This window comes from Accipiter gentilis, chromosome 17 (genome assembly GCF_929443795.1).
Source record: "Accipiter gentilis chromosome 17, bAccGen1.1, whole genome shotgun sequence".
NCBI lineage: Eukaryota > Metazoa > Chordata > Aves > Accipitriformes > Accipitridae > Astur > Astur gentilis.
In genome coordinates, this window is record NC_064896.1 from 3,111,411 (window position 1) to 3,127,638 (window position 16,228).

Consider the following 16,228-nt stretch of genomic DNA (forward strand, 5'->3'; position numbering starts at 1 on the left):
GGCGGCCCCGGAGCCGAGTGAGTGCGGCACCGGGCCCGCCCCACCCCGCCCACTGCGCAGGCGCCCCGCCCCGCCCCGCCCCCCTCTCGTCAAGGGGCGCTGCCGCCGCCATTTTGGTTGCGGGCAGAGCCCCTTCAGGGCAGCGGTGCCCCGAGTGGTTTCGGGTTTTTTTCCTCCACGCCTCCCCTCAGAATCCCGCCCTCGGCGCTGACGGGGCTCCGGGGTTTGCCTGGAGCATTGCTGCCCGCCCCGGGGTGAGCCACCGCGGGCCTCATCCAGCCGAGGGATTCCCCCTCCCGTCCCCGGCCTGGGGCTAACGGTGGGTTGTGAAGGAGCCTGGGGGCGAGTGGAAGGCTGTCACCCCCGAGGCAGTTTGCTTTTTAACGTGTCTCTTGTTGGAGAGGAGGGTCTGTGACCGCAGGAGTCCCCTCCAAATTAATTCATCCCGCTGGGGCATCTTGCCCCTGGCTGCGTGGCCCCCCTTTGTAATATTTGTGAAGAGTCGTGTGGAGATTTACTCACCCGGGAACTCTTCCCCGAGTGCAGGGTTTAGCCTAGTTCATACAGAGGCATTGAAACTACAACCCACGTTCTTAACTGCAGTCATGCAGAAATTTAAAAGCCTCTCGTTTCCTTCTAGGGTTCCCCCGTGCCCACGGGGGTCTGCCAACCTCGTCTCCCGTTCAAAGGCAGATAAGCTAATGGGAAGGACGCTGTCTCTTATTATGCAGGGGAGGCGAAGCAGAAAGATCTGTGTCTGTGAAGTGCACCTTAAATCAGCACAGGAGGGGCTGCTTTCCCGGTAGACTGTCAGCTTCTGACTGGGCAGACTTTAGTTACACATGTGACAAGAAGTGTGGCTTCATCACTGAATTCCAGCTATCACCATTCCTGAAATAATTTCTCTCAGCAAAGCCTATTTGCAGAGTTATTACCAGGCTCCTTCCCAGCTACGGAGGGCCCTGTTCGGTGCCTCTGGAATGGAGAATGTGGTTTAGCAAACCGAATGCGGGCTGACAGTTGAAAGCACCTGGGTTTCAGTGCTCACACTGCCTGACTTGCTGTAGGCAAAGACCCCGTGCCTGTCTGTACAGCAGAGATAATGATGACGCTTCCCATTTGATGGACAGATGAATGAAGGCACAGAGGGAGTAAATCATCTGTCTAAGAGCACACAAATGAAGCTTCCTCCTCCCCTAATACCCTTCAGCTCTCCTGTTACCTTCCCTGTGCTTTTCTTCATTAATTCTGTGCCTGCCATACACCCTCACTTAGTGCTTTTATCCCAAGATGCCTGCTGCACCCAAGTCCTTCCCTAGAGCTTATGATCCCCAGGCATTTGTCAGCTCTCCCTCACCTCTGCTGCGCTCCTGCATTCCAGCCACAATACACATGGCTTTGGCCCAGCTGGAACTTTTGTACCACACTTAGGATTGGCCTCGAGAGTATTAAATTCCCACCTGGGATCAAGAACCCTGTTATTAGCAAGCTAGTTTAGCAAGGGAGCCAAACAGTTCTGCTCCAAGAGAGGCAGGGATGCTACAAGGGCGTCTGTGGAGCTCGTTGCCCCCGAGCAGTGTGAGTTGCTGAGCTCCGGTCCCTGGCAGGTCATGGGCAGGCATGAAGATGCTTAGCATATCTCTTGACACTTGTGATGTGGAGCTCCCGGAGTGAAAGGATCCCCTCCCCATTTCACTGACAGGAAAAGAAGGCCAGAGAAAGAAAGGAGAGGTGTTGTACTGGGGTAAAACAAGATTATATTGAAATTAGCTATTCCTGTCTGAGACGAGCCAGGTATGAGGCATCTTTAAATGGCTGTCGCTACCCATCTGTAGCAGGGACTGTCTTGGTTTGATGATTTCACTAGAAAAATCACACTCCTGACTGAAATAGAGAAACCTGAGCAGGGCTTGTGTGTGGGACGGATCTCCCAGACAGCGCTCTGACAGCTCAGCCCTACGTCCTTTGCAGCGCAAGAGCACAGACTGTAACTAATTGTGGGAAGGTTTCATCTCAAAAGCTAATGTGAGACAGGCCTGAATTACCAGTAGTGCAGACACAAACAGAGAGGCAGAGAGCAAAACCATCTGGAGTCCCTGGGAAAGGCATCAGCTCACAACGTGCTGATGGGGCAGAAATGACTCTTCATTCCCTTATATGAGGAATCATGATACAAACAGGGCTGGGGGAGGCCAGGGTAAATCCGAGGGGCTCATGCTGACTTCAGAGCCATCTTGCCTGCTCCCCAGCTGTGCAGTCTTTCTATGTTTGAGGGAATTCGGTGCTTTTATGGAGCTCAGAGATACAGGCTCCTAACTGTCCTGATCCTGCCATGTTCCAGACATACCATCTACTCGAAAACAAGTTCTCCATGGCTGAGGTGTTTCTCAGTGGCGGGTTTCCATAGCCCTTGCCAGGAGCAGAGGCTCCTGCTCAGCATGTTCCTGACTAGTGAGCAGTTTGAACTCAGTCGTTTGTTTTGATTCAAACTGAAAAAAACCCACCCAACCAGGCTGGGGCTGGGAAGGAGAGGGCACGGAAGCCGGCTGCCACGCAGGGGAGGACAGAGGCTGATTGGAAAGTCACCGGATTGGGAGTGAGATCAGATCAGCCCCTCCCTGGGGCTGCAGGGAAACCATCACGGTCTGACCGTTTAACTGAGGGATATTTGAAAAGCCAAACAAAAACAAACAAAAAAAAGAAAGGGGGGAATTCAAACACTTCAGTGAACCACTCTGCAAATCCCAGCTCTGATAGGCAAATTCCCTCTTGCTTACGCTGGCAGAAAGCTGGAAGACTGCTGACTTCCGACCCCGCTGCTTAAATCAGGGCAGGATTTGGCACAGGCAACTTCTAAAGCCGCCTGAAAATGCTGTATCTCTGAGGAAGGCTTCCAGCAGCAGTGCAGGGCATGCTTTGGCCAGGCACCAGTTGAGCCAACCCGTGCTGCCCAGTGCCATTCCCAGCCTGGACGGAGCAGCTGGGGAGGCTGAGCTGGGCTGAATTTGCTTTTGGGAGGCACATGGCCACTTTCCAGAGAAATACCCCGGCCACCCACACCCAAAAAACCCCCTGCAAAGCAGAGTGGCAGCTCTGTCACTGTCTTCAAGAAGGAAGAGCCTCTGGTGATGTAATGAAAACTCCCCTTTGTAATTCAGAGAGTGAAAGCAGAGGCTGGCTGCCGGGAAGGGATTGCGAAACTCTGTGCTCAGACTGGGAGTATTTGCATGGAGGGACTGGGGTGCGCCATGCACGGGGATATTGCTGCGGTGGGGTGCTGGCAGGCAGGCACTCCAGCCTTGGTTTGCCGCCGATAAAATAGAAACTCCAGCTCCTACCACGTTCTCTTTGCCCGCCCCCCCTTTCCTGGTTACCCAGATATCACAGCTATGGTAAATAACTGCCTGTTGCTCTCCTCCCTGGCCCACAGGACACAGGGGATGTTGAAACAGCTAATTCTGGACATACAAAGATTCAATAAGCCTGAAACCTGCAGGTTATTCTGGCACCGAGGTGTGAACCCCTCCCTGGAACAGACTGTTTTCTCTAGAAGTACATAGGTCTCCTCAGGGTTTCTCCCTCTTTACCCAGGCAGGCATGGGCAGTTATTCACGGGTCACAGGCTGTGTTTCGGAGCAGATGGAGTCTAGAGGAAATCCAGCTCATGTTGCTGATTTCTGAAATAGCCACAGACACAATGAAATGGGGGAAGGAGGGGAACAGCTTTAGACTCGGAATTCTTCCGAGTTGCCAGACAGGGGCACTCTGGAATGACTCAGCTCCGGTCTTGCTGGGCAGGTTGAGACCTCTGGACCTGCTGGGGTGGGACAGCCAGGGCTGTTAAAGGGATCCAGGTGCATCAGGATTCACCAGTGCCAAAATGCAGATGACAGTTTCAAGGGTCTGTCTCCTGAGGACCCACCACAGAGCACAGCCAGGTATGTGCTGTGACACCTTGCAGACAAACCCGAGAGGTTGCTGTAGTCACAGCATCTAGATGAAGGTGAGAGGGACAGACAGACCCGAGTAGCACAAAGGTAGTTTTAAACGTCTCAGAGGTGCGGTGGGGGGTCTCGTCCCAGCTCCCTGTCTTGAAGAGTCATGCCAGGAGCATGTGGAGCTTCCTTAATTCCTCCTCTCAGGGCCCCAGCTCCCCTGTGTGCAGAGAAGGGATGGCAGTCTTGGTCTGTCAGAGGGGTTCAGTGAAGCTTAACCCTGAGAGCTTTGAGATCTGTGGTGAGGAATGCTTTGCATTCACGAGGTAACAGCTGTGATTTCAAGAACTGAAGCTCATTGGGGTCATTTTCTGCCACGGCCCTGGGGAAACACTGGTTTGTAATGACATGCACTCTGATGGTTTCTCAGATGGAGATGTTATTAACGGCTGTTTATGTCTCTCCAGAGAAGACACCAATGGCTGGGGAGGACCCTCCCCAGTGTGCAAATCTGCACACACTTTCTGGGTTGATCTAGTTAGTTCATGTTCTGTTTGCCTCTCGTGGTCCCCTGAGATGTGTTCAGCGAAGGAAGAGATGATTCTGCTTGACTCCCTTTTTTCTCTGCTGGACTTAACAAGAATTGACATTCTTTTAAATGAAGAGCAAAAGGCAGGAGATGGGACCCCTGGGATCAGAAATTCAAGGCTCTTCCAAGAAGATTGTTCTGGTTTACTCTGTGGTTGCACCTCCTTTCCCCTCCATCTCCCCATCCCACTCTGCTCCCTCCTAACACCCACATGCACAGCAGAGCAATCTTCCACTCCCTGCTGTGACTTTCCGGGGAAGATGCTGTCATGTGAAATCCTGGGAGAGAGTTACCACATGGATCTCTCTGAAAGCATCGCGCGTGCCTTGCCGAACAGGCCTGCAGACAGAGGAACGCTGCGCTCCCCCTCCTCGAAATCCTGAACACGCTTATGGATGGAGGTGGGGGGAGCGGGGAATCATCTTGTAAGCTTGGGAGCTGCCTACACACATGGCAAGTCTTGTCAGCAGCTGATAAAAGAGGTGGGAGGTGGGGAGATTTTGCGGGGGAAGGACTTGGAGGCTCGCGTGCCCACACAGCTCACCATCCTGTCTCCTCCAGGGCCCAGCCATGGGCTTGGCCCCGTTGCTGACACACGTGCATTGAAGGGAGACCCCGAACAGGGATGCAGAGATCACTATCGTCTACTTCAGCAATGACGTAAAGGTAGGGAGTGTTAAGCAATTACTTCTAATAGTAATCTGACATGCTTTCCCCTCTACAAAAGAAGCATTTCCTTTTGTAATAAAAGCACAGGCTGCTCTGATTTCTTTATACACCTGCTGTCCTGCACACTCACTGCACAGCTTTGGGGATAGAAGTAACAATGATCCCCACTCTCGATTCACTCTTACTGGTGACCTGCTATCCTTAATGATAGGGGATTTGTAACTGAGAAGGTTTAGCACAGTAGGGTGCTGCCATCAGGAAAGTGCTGGTCTGATCCCTACAGTACAAGGAAGCAGCCAGACTTCCCTCCTCACCCAAGTTGTTAAACAGACAATTATGTGTTTGGTGTTGGCATAAACACAGGCAAATTAGTCACTGGAGAAAACCCCAGTGCCTGTGGCAGCTGGTTATGGCTAGAAAAAGGTGGGGGGTGACAAACACCTCTGATAGCACCAGGCAGCTGCCTGTCCGGGGCACACTGTACCAGGGTGGCAGTGGCTGGGCACTCAGTGGGGAGAGCAAGGTGCCACCAGCAAGAGGCACGGAGATGGTGTGACAGGGCAGGAACCTAGCACTGACTCTGGAGGCTCTCCTCTCTCCTTACTCCCTGATGGCAGCTGTTTTTCAGGGTGCTCAGCATCTTGCAGGATGTGAGCAAACCTGGCCGCAGCAGAGGCAGCAAGGATCAAGGTGAAATCTTCAGGAGGATCATTCGCGGAGGACTGAGGAAGGGTTTGTTCTGCCCTCAAGAGAGCAGATGCAGAGAAGTTAGAGCACTGGCATGGGGCTTGATTTCTGCAAGGAGAACGGAGTGAGGCACTGGCCTGGTTTCCAGGAAAGGAGAACAGTGTGTCACAGAGAAGGCATTGAAAAGACCTGAGGCTTCTGCCTCAGCTTTCTCTCTAACTCCTGTAGACATGTGGGTGCTTGGGAGTTCAAAAGGTTGAACTGGAGGCTGTCCTGCAGCTGGTGCAGGACAGGAAGCTGTGGGCTTCTCCTGCAGAGCCGTTGTTGGTGCATAGACCACAAATGGTGTCCCTGTTTCTGCTGGAGATCCCTGCACGGCTCAGCATCTTTCTCCCTACAGCGCTGACTTTTGCAGTGGGACTGTGGGAACCGGAGCTGGAGGGGAAGGCTTTGTAGAAGGGACTAGTGCCTAGACACCCAAAGAGACACAGGCAGCCCTTCAGCAGCATCTCAAAACCTCACGGGCATCTCTGACATCCTTTCCAGCTGGTGCATCCTACAAACACAGGTAGGGCTGGGCACACCACACGTTTCCTCCACCCAACCCACCCATTTCCTATTTTCTGCAGACATGAAAACTAGTGAGTTAATCCTACAGGCCATAAACTAAGCTGTATTAGCAGACACCATCTGTCCTTTTTCATTTGCTGATGCACGACCTATTTTGCTGTGTAGTGGAGCAGGCACTGCGGTTTCGGGGCTTGCATGTTGCAGTGTCCCTGTTGCCAGGGTATAATCCACTGCTCGCAGTGACCTGCTAATGGGAGAAGGCTCCAGTGAACTGAGCACCAGGGGGACCTGCTGTCATGGGCAGGTGGTGACTGAAGCCTGTCCCTATGGCTGCTTGGCCTCAAAGGAGGTTTGAGCCCCAGTCCCACAAAGCACCACTTAATACCTGGGAAGAGAAAGGTCTCAGCAGAACTTCCAAAGACAAGAACACGACTGCCCTCAGCAGGGCCTCTCCTTACCTGGACCCCCTTCAGCAATGGCCACGGGAAGGTCACTGTGAAATAACACCCTCTTAGAGCCACCACCCAACCTTCACAGCCCTTCATTGGAGCTGGGGACAGTAAGAGCAAAATAAGAAAAGTGAAAGGGACTGTGTTCATCTTGGCAGGGGAAGAGACACATCCACACTCCCTCACTTGCCAGGAGGTCACAGAGAGACCTGAACATCTCAGGTCTCTTCAGCACCATCTGGGAGAATATTAGCATGGGGCTCAAACCCTGCCATCTGCTCCTGGGGACACAGATGTGGTACTTCTTTCCCCTGAGTAATAACTCTGCACTTCTTTGCCTTGGAAGCAAAGTTTCCAAAACACATACCACCTCGGCACCTCCAGAAGTGCCATAACATAACATAGAGATCATTCTTACACTGAAGTGGGGTTCATGGGAACAAGCCATGTGGTGTGCTCAGCACTCTGGCCATGCTGCTCTGGCCTGGGCTAATTCCTGTGCTTTACAGAAACTGAGCAACGGCAATCACAACAGGACAAGGAAAGACGGGAAGAGAATTCTTTCTCTAGCCCTCTGAGGGGATCTGGTCATGTCTTGGAGCAGTTTGGTGACCCTTGTCTGGGTACAGAAGTACAGACATTATTAAAGGTCATAAAACCATCAGGATATTTCCAAGCCAGTTATCATATTTGACTTAACCAACTCTCAAAGCAATTCCAAAGGTTAGTACCTTGTTGCGTGAAGCCTCGTTTCCTCCTGAATTTACCAACTTTTTATTTAACTCATTGCTGGTGGCAGAAATTTTCCCTGACCTCTGAAATAAAGAGCAAGGAAATTCTGTCGTTGTGTGCTGTTAGGAGTCAGGGAGGGGAGGGAACTGAGTGCAGGGGGGTTGGTGCTAACACAGTCATCTGTTACTCAGAACCAGGGTGGCCACTGACCTCTGCCTGGGGTCCCAAAATCAGCCAGGGAGTTTTCAGATTCCTGCCTCACCATACAATGAAAGTGGAAGAGAGAGTGGAAGGAGTTATTCAGACTGACCTTGGCATTAGCCAGACAACTTCTTTCTGAATTAGCTCAGTTGCACCATTTGGGCTTTCTGAGAAACTCTCAACCTGCTGGGTAGGATGTGGCCTGAATCCACCCACTTCTGTGCCATCAGTGTCCTCTGAGTAGCCAATGCTAGCTGCTACAAGGACAGTGCAAGTAAGCTGGCCTGGAGTCATTTCCCTTTCCTGCTATCCTTCTCTTTTCTCTTAGAAACTGGCTTAAGCTCGGAAATCCGGGGTTTCCTACCCTGCTGCAACTGTAATCGGTGGTAACTTCTGCATAGTCTCGTTGCCTACAGAGATGCTTGACCCCTCCGCAAATCTTGCTAAGCTTTGGATACCCACAGCTTCCAGCAGCAATAAGCCCTGCTGTTTCCTTCCTCTTTGCTAAGCTTTGCCCAGTGTTCCCTTGTCCATGCTGTGGACGCTCACTTGGCCTTTGCCTCAGATTTGACAAGAAATTATGACTTTCCTGCAAGATGCCGTGATGTCCCTACCGCTCTCCTGCAAGGTGTGATCTCCATCCTGCACTGCGGGGAGAGGGGACAGTAGCTAGTGTCAGGATCTCTGTGCTAGAAATGAGGTTTACTTGCAGACTGACAGCTTGGGGTATAAATCCCTATGGCAGGACTGGGCCCAGTGTTTCTTATTTCTTTCATTGTGCTTTGGGGGAAGAGAAGTGGCTCAAGAATTTTATTGATCTGAGGCCAAGGAACAAACATCCCCCCTTCACAGGCCACAGCCACGGGCCTCTCCTGTGCACCATGTGAGGAACTGGAGCAGGGAAGGGCAGTGCTTTGCCAAGACTAGAACGTACCCAAATCTGCGACTACTGTCAGGAGGTGGGAAGAGGAAGAAACAGCCCATGCGGTCAGCCCTGGAAAGGGCAGTTCCTGCCGAGAACTGGCTGGGGGACATTCCCATTTTCATAACCAGCAACAGCTGTCTAAAGGGGAAAGAAGAGTGATTCTGGATCCTGCCAGCAGCACCTCCCGTCTACAGCCGGGACAGGACAGCAGCAGAGTGCTCCCAGCACAGCCCTCTGGCCCCGCAGCAAGGAAAACGTGTGTCATTTTCCAGAGGGCTGAGCCAGTGCTAACCAGGTGGGAAACGTATGAGTGTCTCACTTTGAAAATCAGCTTGATCACGGTTCCCTTGACTCAGATGAGTTCTTTCCCCAGCCTGACCCTTGGTTGCCAAGCCCCTGCCTTCAGCCTGGTTCAGTCTAGGGCTACTCCGCCAGTGCTCTGTTCCCTTTGCAGCAAAACAAGGTGGGCAAGGGGAGAGGGGAGCTGTAGTTTGGTGCGTCCTTCATTCCTGGGCCAGCATGGAAAGGTAAACAGGGTTTGTTCTGCCAGGGTTTGCTGCTGACCCACCCCTTCCTTCCCCCAGTTTGATGCCACGACCATAAGCCCATTCTCTCTAACTTCTCCTCAAGCAGAGCCCACCTTTACAGCAGCCAGGAAATTCCTCTTCTTCGTCCCTCCTCTCCCTCACTTCTTCACCACCATGAGAAACCCCCTTCCCTCTCCGGGGCTGATGCCATCTGTAGGTTGCCTTAGCCAGTGTTTAAGCAAATGAGCCTCTGTGCTGTCTGAGGAGGCTGGTCTGTGCACAGCAGAAAATTGAGTAGGAGGTTTCTGGGATGATCAGAGTGCACTGAGACCTCAAATGCTTCTCTGAAATTGGGCCCTGCTGTTGCTCCATAGCATCCTTCTAACAGGCAGGCAGCAATGACCGTCTCTCATCTGCCCAGCCCTGCCCTCTCTGATCCAGGCTGCCATCCCAGTTCCCCTGAGCACCAGGAAAAGTCCAGTGGCTGCCACTGAAACAGCAGTAGCTGCCAAGTGCCTCTCAGCTGTCTCCGAGTTATAGGCTCCCTCGCCAGTGTAAGCCCTGCAGTCTCTCAGGGGGCAACTGTTGGCAATAACAGCCCTATTTAAACAAAGCAGAGACGGCCTGACTTCACATGGCCTCCCTCTGCCTTTCCCTGCCCCCCTGCCGTCATGGATATTTGGGGAAAAGCCTCTCAAGGCAGTGCTGACTCCTGCACCTCCCACTGTACGTGCAGCTCAGCCACAGCAACATGCTGGGGTTCACGTAGCTCTGGGTCCTTCTCCAGCTATTCCCACCCACTTTCTGTGGATCTCCTGCAGGATTCACAGCCCAGCACCCAGGGGTGCTGCCCATCCCCGAACACGTAAGAACAGTGCTCTCAGCATGGGACGAGCACCAAAATTGCAGCTGGAGAACCTGGCAGCAGACATGGAGCAGAGCCCCGTCCCTGGGCTGAGGACCAAGAATGCCTCTTTCCCATCCGACAAGCCAAGGCTTTGAGCCCTGCCAAACCCCAGTGTTTGTTCCTGCATTTGGCAAGCAAGACATGGCAACAAAAGCATGTGCAAGGCAGAAAGAGGAGTTCCAGTGAAGGAGGGAAGTGGGTTTCTCTTGGGTCTCTGTGACCTTTTCTGGTTTGGAAATACCAGAGATGTGCAGAGATGCTAACAATGCACAGCGAGGGTGTTTCAACTGCCCCAGCAGCAGAACAAACCCTGTGGCCTCCTTCAGTCAGAGGAAACTGGAGCCCAGAGCCACAGCCCAGCCTTTGGCTGCTGGGATGGAACCAGTGGAAATCCAGCTCCAGGGAGTCGGTGCCTTCGCCTGTTTGCAAGGAAGATTTATTTGCAGCTATGGAGCCTTACTATGGGCACCTTGTCTTCCAGCCCTGGTTCTCTGGGATACAGGTCCTACTGTGCGATGGGAACAGTTTTTCTTCTGCTGACAGCAGCTGAGCCAAGCTCTCCCAGAGCCCGTGGACTGGGAGTTATACCAGCAATGCCCTTGGCCATGAGGATCCCGTTGACTCTGTCCTCACCACTGTCCTTAGAGAAGCAAGCACAGAGGATGAGCTGTTGGGGCAGAGCCAAGCAAGGGGCTGAGACCGAAGCGAGTCAAACGGCTCCAGCAATTCCTTCATGTGCTTCCAGCCCTTCTTGCCCTCAGAGAGAAAAAGCAACGCTGGCAGGAGGAAAGAAAAGGAGCGGGGTTCTGCACAGGTAGGTCAGGAATGCACCTCGATCCCCTCAGAGCTGAGAGTTAAGACCAGGTTTATAGCAAAGATGGAAATGCTGATTTGGTTCCGTTGGGAACCAGAGAACTATTGATTACTCAAGTAACCTCAGCTATTAAACAAATGGCTACCTCAGCAGAAGGGAATTTCAGCCTGGGTTTAGGGAGAGGATAGAACAGACTCCAGGCAGTAGTGGGAACACACCAACCCGCTCTCTTTGACTCAGCTGCTGTGCTGCCTGCCCTGCCTGCTCTCAAGGGTACCAGATAAGGAGTGAAAACAAACACAAAGTAGGCGCCTGCGAGTGCTCCTGCAAAAGGAACTGGAAAACATTCACTGCAGTGGACTCATGGCCAAGATAGACTGTGGAATAGGAAGGACTAAAATGTCTCACAGGAGCTGGCTCAGCTCCCAGGGCCCTCTCTAGATGCTGGCACAAGGGCAGCTCCTCCCAGTGCCCCAGGGCTCTGCAGAGGCTTGCAGGTCCACAAGCCCTCTTTTCCTGGGAGGGTGTGTGGCAGGCTGGGTACCAACACCCAGCAGAGCACAAGTTCCCATTTATTGTATTTGTATATTATTGTATATCTAGCAGTGATTGCCTATGATAGGGACCAAATGCACAGGTAATACAGCACGGCTGTGGAACAGGATTGCATGAAGGCACTAGGAGCATGTCAGAGACTCAGCTGATGTGCAGATGCCAGGCTGTGTAATATTCACATGATCATCCCTTTTGCAGTGTAGGCAAGCCGTAGGGGGCATAGCAAGGAGAGCCAGCTGAGCAGTGAAGAAGGTCAAGGACTAGGAGGGTTGACTTGACCTTTCTGCTTGTAGGAGGTCCTGGTGCCATTCCCCCACTAAAGTTTGAATCACCTTGAAAAAAATCAAGTTGAAACATGACTTAGAAGCAGTCATAGCTGCGTTAGCTGCTGGACATGCAGAACTGCAACCTCAGGGACTGAAACTGCAGAAGAGCAGCATTAACTCCTCCCTGCACCCTTCCCAAACTGCTCCTGGGAGCCTGATTCAGGCCATACCCAGCAAGGTCTACATTTGGGAGCACCTGGCCCCATCCAGAACTGGCTCCCTCCCACCACAGCTGCCCTGTGCAGCACTGAGGGCTGACACAGAGAGCTGCTAGCAGGTCCTCTCCTCCCCTGCCTGCCCACATCAGAGGCCTGAAACACAGCTGGCCACACAGCCACCTGGGTGACAACACCCCAGCTTGCTCCTAAAAGCCTCCAAGCGTAGAGCCTCCAACCCGTTGCTCCCACAGAAGTCCCACACAGCAGCACAAGCTGTTGCTGTTTGCAGAGTTACCATGAAAGAAGCAGCAGTATGGCCACTCTGGACCACTCCCAAACGCTCCCTATAGACCCAGCATCTGTGCCTTTATAGGGGAGGATCATGCATCTCACAGCAATAGCCTTCCCCGCTCCTTATTGCAATTCTGCTTTCTCATGTACTCTCAAGCGTTCCTGGCTGCATCTGTCCCTGGCCCCACTGCTGCCCCCAGCCCTTTAAATGACATGTGAAACATGGGAAACGGGTGACCGTTATTTCAACAAAATGGTTGTGACAGGAGCATTGGCCTCTCCCTGTTCTTGGATTTCAGACAAGGTTTCTTCAGCCCTACTGAGTTTCTGCTTTGTGCCTCTTCCATCTCCACCCCAGTACTGGTTTCTGACACCCACAGGAGTGACCAGCAATGGACTTCTGACCCCAGATGTACTTTTCTCAGTCAGATACACATTGAGGATCCTGACAGGCAAAAGTCAAGTTAGCACAGATTGAGCAAGGGCTAATGAATTCACTTTATCGTTTGCTAACATGCTGCAGGGCACTGCTGCCCAGCCTGCATGTAGGTGTAGAGTCCATACACCCCCCTACGGTGGAATTGGAGCTGTAAAGCCACTAGCTTTTACGAGCATTAGAGAATGAGCCCAGCTTTTGGATTAGGAAGAGATGAGGTTCACCCCAAGGCTATGGACCAGCACAGTACATAGGTACTGCTAGGATGCTGCAGGGCACAGAGGTGACCGTCACCCCTTGTTCTCTCCGCTAGCAGATCAGATCCCGTTATGCAACTGTTATGCTAAAAGACCATACGACATCCAGAGCAGTTTCAAGGACTTTGTTATTTTGCCTTCCAGGTCTGCAGATCCCCAGGATCCACATCCAGAGAGCTCCTGGCAATAATTGTGCACCTGGCTGCCTTCCCCAGAACTATTGCTTTCTGCACAGGCAGGGTAAGCATTGAGGCTGCTGGAGATGCGTTTGGGGTGGGAATCCTAAACTGCACATGCTGCTGGGCTCAGTCCCAGTGCACCAGCTCTGCTTACAGCCTCCTATTAGCTAGATGCAACTTAGGGGACTGGGTGTCCAAACTTCTGATTCATTTCATCAATGATTCGTGCTCTAATCCCAAGAGAGAACTCTGGTCCCCATCTCCAGAGAGGGACCAGGGCTGGTCCCCAGTCCCTTCAGCCCAACCTGGAGGTGCAGGTACTCCTGGCTCTTCCCAGCACAGCGTCAGTGACACACTGGTATCCTGGGGGGATGCATGTGCAGCTTCTGCACCAGCCAGCCAGACTCTGACCCAGTGTCGCCGTCCAAGAACCAAACCCTGCTGTGTGCCAGGCTCTTAGGGCATTGTATAATATTGCTGCTGCCCAAGAGCCATCCCACATCAGCACGTTAGCCAGAAAGATGCCGAGGCACGCTGTGATCCCGCAGTCGCTCATGGAGCCCACCCTGACCCGCTGCCCCCCACCCCCACCCCGAGCATCTCTTACCTCTCCCTGGAGCCCACTCCCGATGCAGCTCTCTTCCCTCCGCAGTCTCCCTGGCTTTCCCTTTCCCACTCCCCTTCCCTCTGCGCCACCTCCCTGGCGTGATGTCAGCGCAGCCCTGCCTCCGCAGCCTCCCCATCACACCCCTCCACGGCCACGCACAGCTGCCCATCATCGCACCCCATCGCTGCTTGCTTCCCTTCCCAACGGTTGCCACAGCGACAGGAGAGGGAATCCCATCCTCTGGTCCTCCACCTCCCAGGCCCTTGCTTGGTGTCACCCACTGCAGCTCATCCTAAAGAGCCTGGAGACCACGGGAAGGACAAGGTGACAACAGGGAACGGCGGCAGGCAAAGGCCAGCGATGGCCTTGGGGGAAGCCGTGGCTCAACATACCTGGAAGGGAAGGGAGAGCAGAGGCAGTCACGGGAAGCAGGCTCGGACAAAACATGCACTCACCTTCTCCGCAGCAGTTACCACCCCTGTCCCCAGCGCTTTTCCCACCTTTCCACCCCCTCCGTTCATTGCTCTCAGCCAGTTCTTTGTTCCTCAGCCCCACGTGCTCCTTCCGTTTCAGGGCTGTGCCCGTGTGTACCCTGAATTGTACGAGCTCTCTACAGACAAGGGATTTGTGCTACTCGCCCACAGGAGGCAATCTTTGCAGTGACTTCTCCTCGCTCCCAGGTCAAGGTCAGAGATCAGGTGTCGATCAGAAACTTAAGACCAGCTCCTAACCAGACCATCAGGAGTCGGTGGACCCATTATTACTAACCGCAAATCCACAGTGAAAGGTTTCTCTGCAATCTCTTTCGCAGATGGTTTCATCAGGATGGGAGAAGGGCAGATCCTGTATTTTTAGGACTGCAGCACATTTTTAATGGAAAGAGATGGCCCAGGGCTTTTCAGCCCTCCCCCCGCATCCAAGATGCTATTTCTTTTCAGCAGAAATACTGCTGCATTAGAGAACAGGTCACTTCCTCTATCAGTGAGAATTCAGTGTCCTATTTGATGCTGGTCCTTGTGCTATAAATAGGAATTTTCCCCTTTTATAGTTGCTGAATAATTGTGTGTATGAAATATGAACACAGTTTTCAGAAGAGTGCCTGATAAGCAGCTTGCTGGAGTGAAATCGTTGAACAGAAGAAATTTACAGCACCTGCAGAGCATCGCATGCTGTGGAAAACATTCAAGGTCAATGTGACGGAGACAGGTCACAGAACAGATCCAACTACTGAGGATGCAGGCTTGAGCTAAATAGCCTCCCCACAGCAGCCTTTCCCACAGCACCCCAACAATTCATTTCACGCTCCACACTTAAATAAGGATCAAACAGAAGCAGCCCAGCTCAGAGGAGCCAAGGCTTCTCCATCCCACGTACTAGAAAGCCAGGAGGAGCAAGCAGAACAAGTTTTTAAAACAACAGCAGGCAAGTAGTACAGGACACAATCCTAAACAACGAGGAAGAGCATAGTTTAACATCCATCATCAAAAGAAAGAAGGGAAGAACACCGCAAATGCCGGAGCGGCACAAGCTTGCCTTCAAAAGAGCGAGAATGCTCATCGGAGGTACAGAGAGGTAATAAAAACACCAGAGCACAGAGAGACTGAATGGCAGAGGAGCAAGAAAGCCCAATTATGCTGAAGAAACCAATCATTTCTGGACAAAATGGGCGTATGCAGCCTGACCCTTTCTGATGCTGGTCCAAAGTGCCTAAACCAAAGCCCTGACCACAAGCAGGGCTGCAAGGGTGATACCAAAGGCGTTGCGGAAAAATAATGACCCTCCATCAGCAAATCTAGAACAGCCTTCCTCTGAGACACCTCAGAGCACCAGGGTCAGGGTCCCTGTGGAGGCAGGATAAAGGGGGGCCAGGGAACACCCTCGTTCCCTGTGGTAGAACAGATTTTGCTCTCTGTATTTAGGGAGAGGCACTGGCAGAGGAGGAGGGAGGGATGCAACAAGGTATGAAAGGCAAAAAGCAAATGAGCAGGAACAGAAGACACAGTATGTGGCTTCCAGTTGCTGCAGGAGAAGAAAAGGAAATAACATCATCTCCTCCACACACTGGTGATGCAAAGGAGGAAATAGGCTAGGAATTACATCAGTTAAAAATACCTGAAAGGAACTCTGGCCAGAAAGGGTCAGGATACACAAGGGCTCAGTGCTTTCAGCGTCATGCATGAAGGAACAGGAGAAAACCAGCAAAAGACACCATTGCTATGGTGATATAAAGCATTGGAACACACTCAGTAAGGAAGAGAGATAAAAAGAATTACAAGCCACATTTTCAACTGCACAGAACATCATCCTTGAGATAGAATCAGGCCAGAGGATCCACCCAGCTCAATTGTTAGTTGGCTATGCTGTCATCTGCCTCCTCATCTTCCACGCTGTCTGCAGGTCAAAGAGGACACAGC

The 16,228-nt window shown here is 52.4% G+C and overlaps 1 protein-coding gene and 1 long non-coding RNA gene across 3 annotated transcripts in view; one reads left to right on the plus strand and one right to left on the minus strand.

Annotated features, from left to right (window-relative positions):
• RNF19B (ring finger protein 19B) overlaps nucleotides 1-16,195 on the minus strand; it is a 30,825-nt gene extending 14,630 nt beyond the window's left edge. The window contains exons 1-2 of one of the 2 annotated variants that reach the window (XM_049819645.1): nucleotides 16,088-16,195; nucleotides 13,815-14,206 (exon numbers count right to left, since the gene is read on the minus strand). The gene's annotated coding sequence lies outside the window, so the exon portion shown is untranslated. Of the gene's footprint in view, nucleotides 1-13,814; nucleotides 14,402-16,087 lie in introns of those variants that run through there. The other variant, XM_049819646.1, reaches the window with a different exon arrangement.
• Nucleotides 123-14,471, plus strand: LOC126046816 (uncharacterized). Its single transcript, XR_007508431.1, has 3 exons — nucleotides 123-5,190; nucleotides 13,173-13,268; nucleotides 14,388-14,471. It is a non-coding gene; the product is annotated as an uncharacterized LOC126046816 (long non-coding RNA).
• Nucleotides 16,196-16,228: the final 33 nt, after the last annotated feature.